The 13,336-nt window shown below is 43.6% G+C and overlaps 1 protein-coding gene across 2 annotated transcripts in view; it reads right to left on the bottom strand.

Annotated features, from left to right (window-relative positions):
• Window positions 1-1,926, bottom strand: part of LOC142759603 (PH and SEC7 domain-containing protein 3-like) — a 683,786-nt gene extending 681,860 nt beyond the window's left edge. For both annotated transcript variants that reach the window (XM_075861948.1, XM_075861983.1), the window contains exon 1: window positions 1,845-1,926. The gene's annotated coding sequence lies outside the window, so the exon portion shown is untranslated. The remainder of the gene's footprint in view (window positions 1-1,844) is intronic.
• Between the last annotated feature and the right edge of the window lie 11,410 nt (window positions 1,927-13,336).

Here is a 13,336-nt window from a genome sequence, read left to right as displayed (position 1 = left end):
TGTAGACGGGATAAAAAAAAACAGCAATTCTGGCATTGTTATTTAGGTTATTTTTACAGCGGGATAAATACCATAATTTTATAGTGCAGGTCATCATGGATGTGGTGATACCAGTTTTTCGTATTTTTTAGATTTTAATTTTTTCCCATAATAAAGTATTTTGGAAGGGAAAAAGTATTTATTTTTATTTTTTTATAAACCTTTATTGATCCTTTAAAAAAAGATTTGAAGTCCCACTAGGGGACTTTGATTATTTGATTGCTTCTACAATACACGGCAATATAGAAGTATTATACGGACAGGCAGCCAATTGGGCCCTGCCAAAAGCTCAAGCTAATAGTCTCAAGTTCATCCATCGGCACTACATGATGGGCTTGCAGAGGGGTTAAACAGTTGGGATCGGAGCTAGCTCCTGATCCTGCGCAATAAATTTATGTCGCTGTGTGGGAACTAACCATTCAAATCATTGTGCTGTTCCTGTAATGCAGGACAGAACAGGTCCTACAGAGCAGGAGGCATTCTTTGTAACTTCTCTCCACTGTGACCAAGTGATGAACGTCCTAAACAGAGTACCTCCTCTATTAACTCTCTAAAAGTTATATGAAAATGGGTTTTCTAAACCGGACAACTCCTTCAAGGCTGGGGCTACACACAGTGAAACAGGTCCAATATATACTGCCACACAACATATGACTGCTTCAATAGCAATAGTCCTGAGATTTGAGTACACCTTGAACAGGCACATCTAGAGCACGCTCAAAAACAACCACACAACTGCAGTGGAAGAATAATGCAATGTGTAAATATGATGGCGATCTAGGGTGCTTTTAGTTTATGTTATTAGACCCATGGTCGAGGTGGGATTTGTTGCCGTAATACAAGCGAAAAATGTGGCCATATTACGCTTGTGTGAAACCAGCCTAACACTACACATCTGGCTGCTGCAGGAAGGTCGATTTTAATATATGGGTCTGCAATTCCTCCTAAAAAGAATGTATAGAACAAAGGAATACTAAAAAAAATATGTGTGGCATAAATTATCTTGGGCATTTAGGAATTAACATTTACTTTTCATTTTTTTTCTGACTTATTATATTTAACTTTTTAGACTAAATTATCATATGTTTATTTTTGCCTAAAAAGCAGATTATTCTTTCTACTGCATTTTTATATTTTATAATAACTTAAGGTAATAAATCATGACTTCACTATTGAAATTTTATACCTAAAGTGAAAATCCAAACATTACTTAGCACCTAGAATATACATAAAGTATATAATTTATTGCTTTGTGGTCTATAAAGTTCAACTCTATGCAGTATTACCTAGTTTATGAAAATAAAATCATTACAAAAACATAATAGTAAAAACAGTTACCATAAATAACACACTAGCGTATTATAAAAAACAAACATCAACATTTCTAAATTCTTGCATTTTTTTCAATCTTGCAAAAACAACGGATTGCTAAATATCAATCCCTTCATAACGTAAGCTGCAAACAAGGCAGAAACGTAATGTATTACCTAGGGATGCCCTAGAATCCTTTATAACAAATTTATAAACTTTGTAGACATCACTACGTACATTTATTATCATACTTCTTCAAAACTCTTGTTCTGGCTCCTTGACATAAACATGCTGTGCTAAGCTCCCAGTACTGAGCCAGCTATACGTTATAAGGTACTATTTCTTAATGGGAAACATCTGGAATTGAAGCAAAATACAAAGAAACCCCCACAAGTTGAAAAAAAAATCTTCAGTCCACTTCCTGAGGAATGGAAATGGTTTAAACATTCATACGACAACAAAAGAATTTAAATTTAAGGAAAGAAAAAACATACTTGTTGAGAAGCTTGTGACACAATCCCTTCTTCGTGGTTGGACTGTAGATGAAGATTATGTCTTCCTTAGAGAAGATTCCTTTCACACATTCTTACAATGAATGAAACAACTCAATAGGGACCAACCAAGTAGGAAGGGGACTAAGTGAAGCTTGGGCTTTGGAACGAGCCAGGAAATTCAATGAGGAGTGGGAGGGCTTATTTCTCTGCCTCAAAATTTCTGTACCTATAGAAGCAGCATATCAGTTATGTGCTGGATATTAATAGCTGCTCTGTTTTCAGGCAAGCTGACTGATTTACCATGTCTGTAAGGCCATGTTCACACGTGGCAAAATTTTTACGCTGCAAATGTTGGTGCAGATTCGGGGAAATTACGCAATGAATCTGCACCAACATTTGCATATTTGACAGGTAATTCAGACGTTGCAGATATCACACAGGACTTGCCACAGATTTCAGTTTTTGCATTGCAAAGGCTGAAATATGCAGTGAAATTCCGCTTCTTCTCTGCAATGGAAAGAGCATGCTGCGGAGAGAAAATTCCGCACCGCAGCCTAAGGCTGGGTTCACACGACCTATTTTCAGACGTAAACGAGGCGTATTATGCCTCGTTTTACGTCTGAAAATAGGGCTACAATACGTCGGCAAACATCTGCCCATTCATTTGAATGGGTTTGCCGACGTACTGTGCAGACAACCTGTCATTTACGCGTCGTCGTTTTACAGCTGTCAAACGACGACGCGTAAAAATACAGCCTCGTCAAAAGAAGTGCAGGACACTTCTTTCAGACGTAATTTGAGCCGTACTTCATTGAACTCAATGAAGCACAGCTCAAAATTTACGGCTGTCAGAGAAGCCTCGCAAAATGCGAGGAGGAGCAATTACGGCTGAAACGAGGCAGCTGTTTCCTCCTGAAAACAGTCTGTCATTTCAGCCGTAAAAGCCAGCTAGCGTGTGCACATACCCTAATTTCCGCACAGTTATTTTCTGCAAGTCTGAACTAACTTTCCTAAAAATGTATAGAAACCAATGTAAAAAACGGCCGCTGGAGACTCCACTGCAGAGTGTCCGCAGCGGAATTCAACAGTAATTCCGCCACGTGAGAATGTGCACTAATTCTATTTTAAGAAAGTATAGTTGGAAGCAGCAGGTCTCTTTCATTTCCATGAATATATACCTATATTGCAATATTTAATATAAAGTTTATTGACAGATTAAAATTGTATGTACACTAGGATTTACTAATTCTGATGTCAGAAATAAACTTTTCACAGATACAATAGAAATGGCTACAAAAAAACTTCTGTGAGACATTATGTAAATAGCCGTGTAAAAAAAAAAAAACTCCTGTTAGAATACACATAAAAAATTATATAGGGAATTGTTTTCTGAGTTGTTTCCTTATATAAGGAAGTTATAAGAATCAACACCTTTTAAAAACGTAATAATAAGCCTACAAGAAAAATAAAAATCTTCACCAAAGCCCTGCAGATGATGTGAGCACATCACATACTATTGCTTCGCACAATGTGTAGTGAAAAATATACCTGCAACATAGAGGTGACCAAAAATGCAACTGAATAGAATTCACCATGTGGTGTACTGTTGGTGTATAAGCCAGGAAAATGTCCCACTTTATAGGCTGAGGTGCCCCTTTAATGGATAAGCATACAGATGTAGCCATCTTTATCTTGACTCTTAACACATTAAATACACTGTGGCAAGAAACTTGAACTTGACTTTTCAATGGCTTTTGTTGTGTGATATCACGCTGCAGCAAGTTATCATAGTCAAGTTAAACTTTGCTACATCTGTATTCTAAAAGGGTGTGCTTTTGGTGTGTATTTGACCAGGATACATCATAATCCCACAGCCATAACTGTATTGGAAGCCATAGTTGACTGCGTTTTTCAATACAACTGTATAAAAGAAAGTATAAGTTTGTTTTTAATTTAGTCTATGGCAGACATATGCAACTGTATATGGCTACAGTTGCATATGTATGGCCATACATTTGGCGGGACTGTGTGAAACGGTCCTGCTGAATGTAAACATTGAACGTGGTGTGAATTTAGTCTAGATACTCGCTTTATACAACCTGCTTTCACCATGAATCATATTGCAGATTACTCCATAAAGCACCAGATACAGAACAGCTTCTATCATATTGGTGCAGGTTAACTTATATGAAAAACAGCCCCCCCTCCTCAAGGTTGTCAAATTTCGAATGATTCTTGCCAAATATAAGGGCCAATCTAATGGGGATAAGTATTTACCACTCTGGGCATTGATAGAAAGGGAAGTGCCGTCTTGTGTCATTGAGACATCTGTTATGAATAGCCATATCTGATTGACAAAAGATTATTGATGGCTGGTTATGTAGATAAATAATTGTAATTACCATAATTATATATAAAGCATTGTGACAGAATTGAATAGCATCCACGCACATAGTGTCAGCAGAATCATTGATATGCCACACATGCGAGTCCAAGCAGGTCTAAATACCTGGCTAGAATTTGTAGTTTAAAAAATATATCCTTTCATGGGCACAAGCGTGACAAGCGTGAATATGTCTGGAATACCTTCCCTGAAGCTTTTTTACTGTCTGTTTTCTGGGATCCATTGGCATTAATATGCAATCTAATCATATCTAACACTGATACCAGGGCAGTCAGTTATGAGGTATGAAATGTGGCAGGGTATTTTGAGAGTTTCTATAAGAATTTTTTGCAAATGAAAGTCATGTTGCCATGTTTCGATATAACATTATTATGTATGATTATGAAAGCAATCCTGTGACTTTTGTAACGTTGCCTTCATAATCGGAAGGCAATAATACCACATGACTAACATAATACATGATCGCCTCCTACATACAGTGGGATTTTTAATAAACTGAAAATGTTCAGATGTAAAACTATTTTAGAAATCATGTTCCGTGAAATGTTTTGTACAATAATTTAAGGAAATGGTAAAGGTGCCTGCAGCTGAAAAAGGCTACATCAGTACTAGAAATAATCTTCTATGCACAATAAATCCAGACCTTTCAGCAGTTGGACAGTTAGACCTGTCACCTCTGTTTGTAGGAAGAAAAGTCTCCTGAGTTCACACATGTTTGAGTTTAACATTTAGGGTATGTTCACACGTTCAATAAAAAAAAATAGCTGAAAATTACAGAGCTGTTTTCAGAGAGCCGTTTTTGAAGCTGAAAACTTTTTTTGAGGAATTTTTTCTAGATGTTTTTGGAGCTGTTTTCCATTGACACAATGAAGAATAGCTCCAAAAACGGCACAAGAAGTTTTCCCTTGAAATTAGCTCCGTAACAATTGTGTTGAGTATATTGCTGGAAGATCTCAAAAGCTTAAATTAACTCCTCCGTTAAAAGTTGAAGGGGTTCTATGGGCATTTTATTTTGATGGCCTATCCTTAGCATAGGTCATCAATATCAAATCAGTGGGTGTCCGACTACCGGCATCCTTGCCAATCAGCTGACTGAACAGGCTGCGGTGATGAAAGCTGCAACCTCTTAAATGTTTATGAGGCATAACGGCGTACAAATCCATAGTGGCTGTGCCTGGGATTGCAGTTCCAGTCCCATTCTAGTGAATGGGACTGAGCTGCAATCCCAGGCACAGCCGCTATGGATGTGTACGGCACTGTGCCTGGTAAATATTAAAGAGGCCCTGACCATCGCTGCGGCCCTTTCAGTTAGCTAATTGGCACGGGTGCCGCGAGTCGGCCCACCACAGATCTGATATTATTAACCTATCCTATGGATAGGCTATCATTATAAAACGCCCCGAGAGCCCCTTTAACAATATGTGTTTTTTAGAAGCATGAATGTTTTTGTTTTGTAATAATATTATTTAGAAAAGTTTTTCATAGAGAGCTATGTAATGCAATACTTATTTATATTTGTTTAGCCTGTATACTATACTTTTTTACTGAAATGGCCTCTGAGGAAACTTTAGTCTAACCTTAGAGTCTTAATGTCTGATATATGTCATAATTTACAGAGATTTGTCTCTGTGATAGATTATCTTTACATAACCTACAAAGGAAAGAGTGGAAGCAACGGAAAGGCTTGTGTGTGGGATGGGGTAAGCAATTCCATCTGCAAAATATGGTATATGTCTAGCTACTTCTTGCACAATAAACAAATGCCCCAGAATGTCCAATATGGTTTCAAATGTATCTGACATTATACTGTACTATCTCCCCTTGATGAAGCCTTGTGGCAAAACGCGTTGGATGTGTAAGTGGTCTCCTGACACATTTCTACTGGTTACCCCATTGTTCTGCTGCATTTGAGCTTGCATGTTCCTTTTTCTACCTTTGCCATTGTGATTTTACATTTCACCCTTACTTTTTCAGACAAACTTTCTATGTCCTTATGTATGCGTTCTCAGGGCTCTCTTTTGCAGATTTACAAAATATCAGCCCATGATATAGATATTATTACCAGTAGCCCACTCAGAAATGGTTTGTCTGTGTGGACTCTTCTTGATACCCCTTCTTTTTTATGCTATTATTGTAATTTTTAACATGTGTCTCAATAAAATCATGTTTTTTTATATGCTTAAACACTTGTGGTCGTTTAACACTGTCATTCTTTGGTGTGTTTTTATGATTCTGGTGCAGGCCTACATACCTCTAGGGCCTATATTTCGGTATTTATCATACTGTACTATGTCATACTGTACTATGTCAAAGTATGGAAACAGGTCCGCTTCACTATTAGCCACAACAGCGCTAACAAATATTGTACATCTCACAAAGAATACAGCGGAATCATAGTTATGAGTCTACTGTATTCATGATAGAATCGTACCCCTGCCTCCCCCCACCCCAGTGACTGACGACTGACGTATATCTGCATGAGCATGGAGATAGTGAAAGTGCTCTCCTAATGAGTGGATTCATAACTGAGTCGGCTATATTCTATGTTATCTTCTATTAGCCAAACGGCACAATATTTGTTTGTGCTGTCGTTAATAATAATGCAGCTAACCTGTTCCTATACTACAGTCTGTTGCCCTTAAACAGTATGAGCTCACTGTGAGCAACAAGAGAGGTGAACGAGCCGAGTCAAACCAGGAATGTACGAGGTACCAAACGCAGAGCAGGAGAGTAGTCAGTAAGCCGGAGTCAGTATGAAGCAAGGTCAAATAGCTAGATGCTGCAGCAAGGCCAGGAAACCACGCGAGAAGAATCACAAGCAAAGGAGGAACAGGAAAGGCAGGTATAAATAGACAGAGGGCGGGAGCTAGCTCCGTCTGGCCAGGCTGCGATAGGCTCTCCGACTCCTAAGCCTGCCATCCTGAGTGGTGGAAGATGGAGTCAGTCTCAGAGACATAGAAACAGGTGCAGACTGATTACCCATGGGCGTATACACAGAAGTTGTGCCTGGCAGATCCTTTACATTTACCCTAGATGACCTCATTCTCCTAGCCACCCGGTTTGACATGAGGATTCAGGAATGGTCTCAAGAGGTACGCCGGTCCAGAAGACTTCCTAGGCTGGCCCCTACATTCCAACAACCCCTGTTGCCCTCATCAGCTGCTTCACCTAAAGAGCCTATGCAAGTAGACCGCCTCAAATTGTCTGTCCAAGAGAAACAACGCAGACGCACTTCGGGACTCTGTCTGTATTGCGGCCTCGGAGGCCATTTTGTGCGTCTGTGCGCCCAAAATCCCAAAAACTCCAGTGCCTAGGCTTGGTTGGAGAGATAACCCTAGGTGGAACGGTGATAAGAGACTCTCTCCCAAATTGTCCATTCCCGTGACCATGGTGTTCAGTGAGAAGACGCACTGAGTCTCTGCCTACCTGGACTCCAGGTCCGCGGCAAATTTCATCCAACAGGACCTAGTGTATCAGCTCCAGTTGCAGACGGCTCCGTTGGAGACACCCCTGGCTGTTGCCTCGGTGAACGACCTTCCTCTGCCCGATCCCATCGTGTCCGAGACTAGGCCACTGATGCTCCAAGTGTGAGTTCTTCATATCAAGCAAATTGCATTTCTCATCTTGCCCAAAGCTATCAGTCTGGTGTTGCTGGGCCTGCCCTTGCTCCGGCTTCGTGCTCCGGTAACTGGACTGGAACTCCGGAGAAGTTCTCCAATGGGGCTCCAAATGTCCCAGGTTCATCCTGTTCTGCCTCCTATGTCTCAGTTGTTGACGGGAACACAGATGTAGCCATCTTTAACTTGATTCTGATAACTTGCTGCACCGTGATATCACACAACAAAAGCCATTGAAAAGTCAAGATAAGAGATCTAGCCATTGTTTATTTAATGCGTTAAAAGTCAAGGTAAAAACGGCTACATCTGTACCTACTAATTTTGTGCAGTTTGCGTCTTTGGCAAAAGGAGGTTGAGAGGCTTTCCCCACACCGGGCGTACGACTGCCCAATTGAACTGGGCTCTGATGCTTCATCTCCCGTGGACGCGTATACCCCCTCTCCTTGACAGAGACTCAGTCCATGTCAGCCTATATCAAGGAGAATATGGAGAAGGGTTTCAAACAAAAATCCTCTTTCCCGGCCGGTGGCGGGTTCTTCTTTGCATTGACTACCGTGGTCTCAACCAGATAATGATCAAAAAATAATACCCTTTACCACTGATCTCGGAATTATTTGATCAAATACGATGAGCCAAGATCCTCTCTAAACTAGACTTGCGTGGGGCCTATAACCTAATCCGAATCAGTCAAGGTGACGAGTGGAAGACGGCATTTAACACTCGAGACGGGTACTATGAAAACCTGGTGATGTCCTTTGGCCTGTGTAACGCGCCCGCGGTCTTCCAAAAATTTGTCAATGATATCTTCTGAGATCTCATCTATGTCTGTGTTGTAGTCTATCTTGATGACATTTTCATCTTCTCCCCAGATCCGACGACACATCGGAGGCATCCTACTTCGAGTAAGGGAGAATCGTCTGTATGCCAAGTTGGAGAAATGTACTGTAAAGGATCTGCCTGACACAGCTTCTGTGTCAACGCCCGTGGTTAATCAGTCTGCACCTGCTCCTAGGTCTGATAGAGTGACTCGATCTGCTACCACTCAGGATGGTAGGCTAAATAGTGGGAGAACCAATCACAGCCTGGCCAGATGGTTCTAGCTCCAGCCCTCGGTCTATTTATACCTTCATTTCCTGCTTGTGTTTGCCTGTGAATCTTTCTTGTTTCCTGGCCCTGCTGCTCCTGCTATCTCTTTTGACCTCTGCTTCATATCGACCCTGGCTTTACTTATTACGCTCCTGCTCTGCGTTTGGTACCTCGTACACTCCTGGTTTGACTCGGCACATTCACTACTCTTGTTGCTCACGATGTTGCCGTGGGTAACTGCCCCATTTCCCTTAGCTTCTGTGTACCCTTGTCTGTTTGTCTGTCATGCACATATTGAGCGTAAGGACCATCACACAGTTGTACGCCGTCGCCTAGGACGGGCCGTGCAAGTAGGCTTGGACTGAGTGGCAGGTAGATTAGGGCTCACCTGTCTGTCTCTCTACCCCGACATTACATGTACTTTTGAAAAAAATTCTTTGCCCTTCCTGGGCTACATCATCTCAGATCAGGGTCTCAAGATGGATCCTGAGAAAGTAAAGTCCGTCCTGGAGTTGCCTCGTCCTCAGGGTCTGTGGGCCATACAGCATTTTTTGGGATTCGATAACTTCTACCGGCAATTTATCCCAAACATCTCTTCACTGACGGCCCCCATCTCTACTCTTACCAAGAAGGGTATGAACGCCAAGGTGTGGACTGTCTCAGCAGTTCTTGTTGGAGGTGGACACTTCTTCTGTTGGTGCAGGTGTACTTCTGTTCCAGAGAAGCTTCAAAGGAAAGGCAGTAGTATGTGGCTATTACTCGAGACTTTTTTCCTCCGCAGAGCGCACTTACTCTATTGGGGATCGGGAGCTGCTGGCTTTCAAATTGGCTCTAGAGGAGTGGAGAAATCTGCTAGAGGGCACAGCTCACACCATCCTGATATACACCGACCACAAGAACCTCACCTACCACCAGTCGGCTCAACGGCTAAACCCCCGTCAAGCCAGGTGGTCGCTGTTCTTCACCCGTTTCCAATTTGTGCTCCACTAAAATCCCGCTGACAAAAACCTGAGGGTTGATGCCCTGTCCAGGTCGTTTGATGGGGTTCCACAGTGTCCTCTGTTTCAAAGTATCCATCCTGCATTGTCACTGCCAATCCTTTGCAAGTTGGAGACATCCCTCCGGGCACAACTTTTGTTCGTTTGGCAGACAGGAGAAGAAGTCTCCGTTCGGGACACAGCCCCAGACTGGCTGGGCACGCTGGTGTTCGTAAGACTCGAGACCTGATAACGCGTCATTTCTGGTCGCCTATGCTGCCCAAATATATTGTGGACTTTGTCTCTTCCTGTTCTGTGTGTGCTTCCAACAAGGTTACTCACTCCAAGCCTGCCAGTCTGCTCCAACCTCTGCCTGTACCCAATGCCCATTGGCAGCACATTGTGATGGACTTTGTCACTGACCTTCCCCCTCAACAGGATGCAATACTGTCTGGGTGGTGGTGCACCAGTTCTTGAAGATGGCACATTTTATCCCGCTAACCGGCCTACCTTCTGCTCCTCGACTGACATCTCTTTATTCAGCACATCTTTCACTTGCATGGCTTGCCCCTTCACATCGTGTCTGATCGGGGGGTTCATTTCACCTCAAAATTCTGGAGAGCCCTTTTAAACTCCTGCATGTGAGATTGGACTTTTCCTCAGCCTATCGCCCCCAGTCCGATGGTCAAGTCGAGAGGATCAGCCAGATCATGGGGAATTATCTCTGCCACTTCATCTCCATGCAGCATGTCTCCATGCAGCATGATGACTGGGTACAGCTTCTCCCATGGGCCAAGTTCTCATACAACAATCACAAATGTGAGTCCACCACTTCTGCACCATTTTACATTGTGTACGGTCAACATCCAAGAATCCATCTTCCTGTTTTGGCTACATCTCAGGTACCCGCAGTTGACTCTGCATTTGGGGACTTTCTGCAAATCTGGCAACAGACCCGGTCCTCTATTCTGCTGGCAGTCGATAAGCATGAAGCGAAAGGCGGATACAAGAAGGAGAGCTGACTCAGTATCTTCCAGATACCAAAGACTAGCTATCCTCTAGGAATATCCGTCTGAAGGTCCCTTCATACAAATTTGCCCCAGGTTCCTCGGACCTTTTGAGATCCTGCAACAAATTAACTCATTCTCCTATAAGCTTCGGCTGCCTCCTACCCTCAAAATCCCCAACTCCTTTCACGTGTTCCTCCTGAAGCCTGTGGTCCTGAACCACTACACTAAAACTCCTAGTCCTGCAGTTGCTCCCAGCGGTTCTTACGATTTGCTCGAGGTAAAGGAGATCTTGTACTTCAAGAAGGTAGGAGGAAGGACATTGTATTTGGTGGATTGGAAGGGATTTGGTCCAGAGGAGAGGTACTGGGAGCCAGAACAGAACCTCAGTGTCCCTATCCTCATTAAGAAATTCCTCTCTCGCTCTGGCTCCAAGAAGAGGGGGCGTCAGAGGGGGGTTTCTGTAGTGTCCATGGCCGTGGACTGTCGTTCTGACTCACCCCTCGACGGCTGTGGCCATGGATCTTTGAGTGCTGGCCCGCATCTCCTCCCCAGGAGACATCAGCACTCACTACCACTCTGCTCTGCTGTGACCCAGAGGGTGCATGGCCTTAAAGGACGCACGAACATGAAATTTGGTTTTAATTAGCCCTAATCAACCTGGACTATTAAAGGGCCCCTATCCTTTCACTCCGTGCCTGACATCCCCTGGGGAGGAGATGCGAACCAGCGCTCACAAGTCCATGGCTGCGGCCGTCGGGGGGTGAGTAGTCCCGACGGTCCGCAGCCGTGAATGTTATAGTATCCCCCCTCTTACGCCCCCTCTTCTTGGGGCCAGAGCGAGAGAAGAACTTCTTCATGAGGGTAGGGGCATTGAAGTTCTCTTCTGGCTCCCAGGACCTCTCCTCTGGACCAAACCCCTTCCAATCCACCAAATAAAAATGTCTTCCTCCTACCCTCTTGAAGTCCAAGATCTCCGTTACCTCAAACACATCGGACGAACCGCTGGGAGCAACTGCAGGGCTAGGGGTTTTAGTGTAGTGGTTCAGGACCACAGGCTTCAAGAGGGACACATGAAAGGAGTTGGAGATTCTGAGGGTAGGAGGCAGCCAAAGCTTGTAGAAGACAGAGTTAATCTGTTGCAGGATCTCAAAAGATCCGAGGAACCTGGGAGCAAATTTGTATGAAGGCACCTATATTCCTGAAGGACAGCCGGACTTTGGTACCCGGAATATACTGAGGCGGCTCTCTTCTTCTTCTATCGTCTTTTGCTTCATGCGATCTACTGCCAGCAGAATAGAGGACCGGGTCTGTTGCCGGATTTGCAGAAAGTCCCTAAATGCAGAGTTAGCTGCGGGTACCTGAGATATAGCCGACACAGGAAGAGGGATTCTAGGATGTTGACCGTACACAACGTAGAATGGTGTGGAATGGTGGACTCACACGTGGTAGTTATATGAGAATTCGGCCTATGGAAGAAGCTGTACCCAGTCATTATGCTGTATGGAGATGAATTGACGGAGATAATTTTCCATAACCTGGTTAATCCTCTCCACTTGCCCATTGGACTGGGGATGATAGGCTGAGAAAAAGTCCAATCTCACATCCAGGAGTTTACAGAGGGCTCTCCAAAATTTTTAGGAAAATTGAACCCCCCGATCGGACACGATGTGAAGGGGCAAGCCATGCAAGAGGAAGATGTGCTGAATGAAGAGACTTGCCAGTCAAGGAGCAGAAGGTAGGCTGGTCAGCGGAATAAAATGTGCCATCTTCGAAAACCGGTCCACCAGCACCCAGACAGTATTGCATCCAGCTGAGAGAGGTCAGTGACAATGTCCATTGCAATGTGCTGCAAATGGGCATTGGGTACAGGCAGAGATTGGATCAGACCGAGCAACCTTGTTTGAAGCACACATAGTGCAGGAAGAGACAAAGTCCATAATATCTTTGGGCAGCGTGGGCCACCAGAAATGACGAGTTATCAGGCCTCGAGTGTTACGAACACCAGCGTGTCCAGCCAGTCTGGAGCTGTGTCCCCAGAGAAGGATCCTCCTCATGTCTACCAACTGCACAAAAGTCCTGCCTGTCGTCTACAAGCTTCGGCTGCCTCCTACCCTCAGGATCCCCAACTCCTTCCATGTTTTTCTCCTGAAACCAGTGGTTCTGATCCGCTTTGCCAAGACTCCTAGTCCTGCGGTTGCCTCCAGCGGTCCTTCAGACACCTTCGACGTTAAGGAGATCTTGGACACCAAGAGAGTGAGAGGAAAGACTTTATTTGGTGGATTGGAGGGGGTTTGGTCCTGAAGAGAGGTCCTGGGAGTCAGAGGAGAACCTCAATGCCCCTACTCTTCTAAAGAAGTTCTAAAGAAGTTTCTCTCTCGCTCTGGTCCCAAGAAGAGGG

Source organism: Rhinoderma darwinii, chromosome 1 (genome assembly GCF_050947455.1).
Source record: "Rhinoderma darwinii isolate aRhiDar2 chromosome 1, aRhiDar2.hap1, whole genome shotgun sequence".
Classification (NCBI taxonomy): Eukaryota; Metazoa; Chordata; class Amphibia; order Anura; family Rhinodermatidae; genus Rhinoderma; species Rhinoderma darwinii.
Note: the sequence above shows the minus strand (reverse complement) of the source record. Positions and strands in the feature narration are given on the sequence as shown.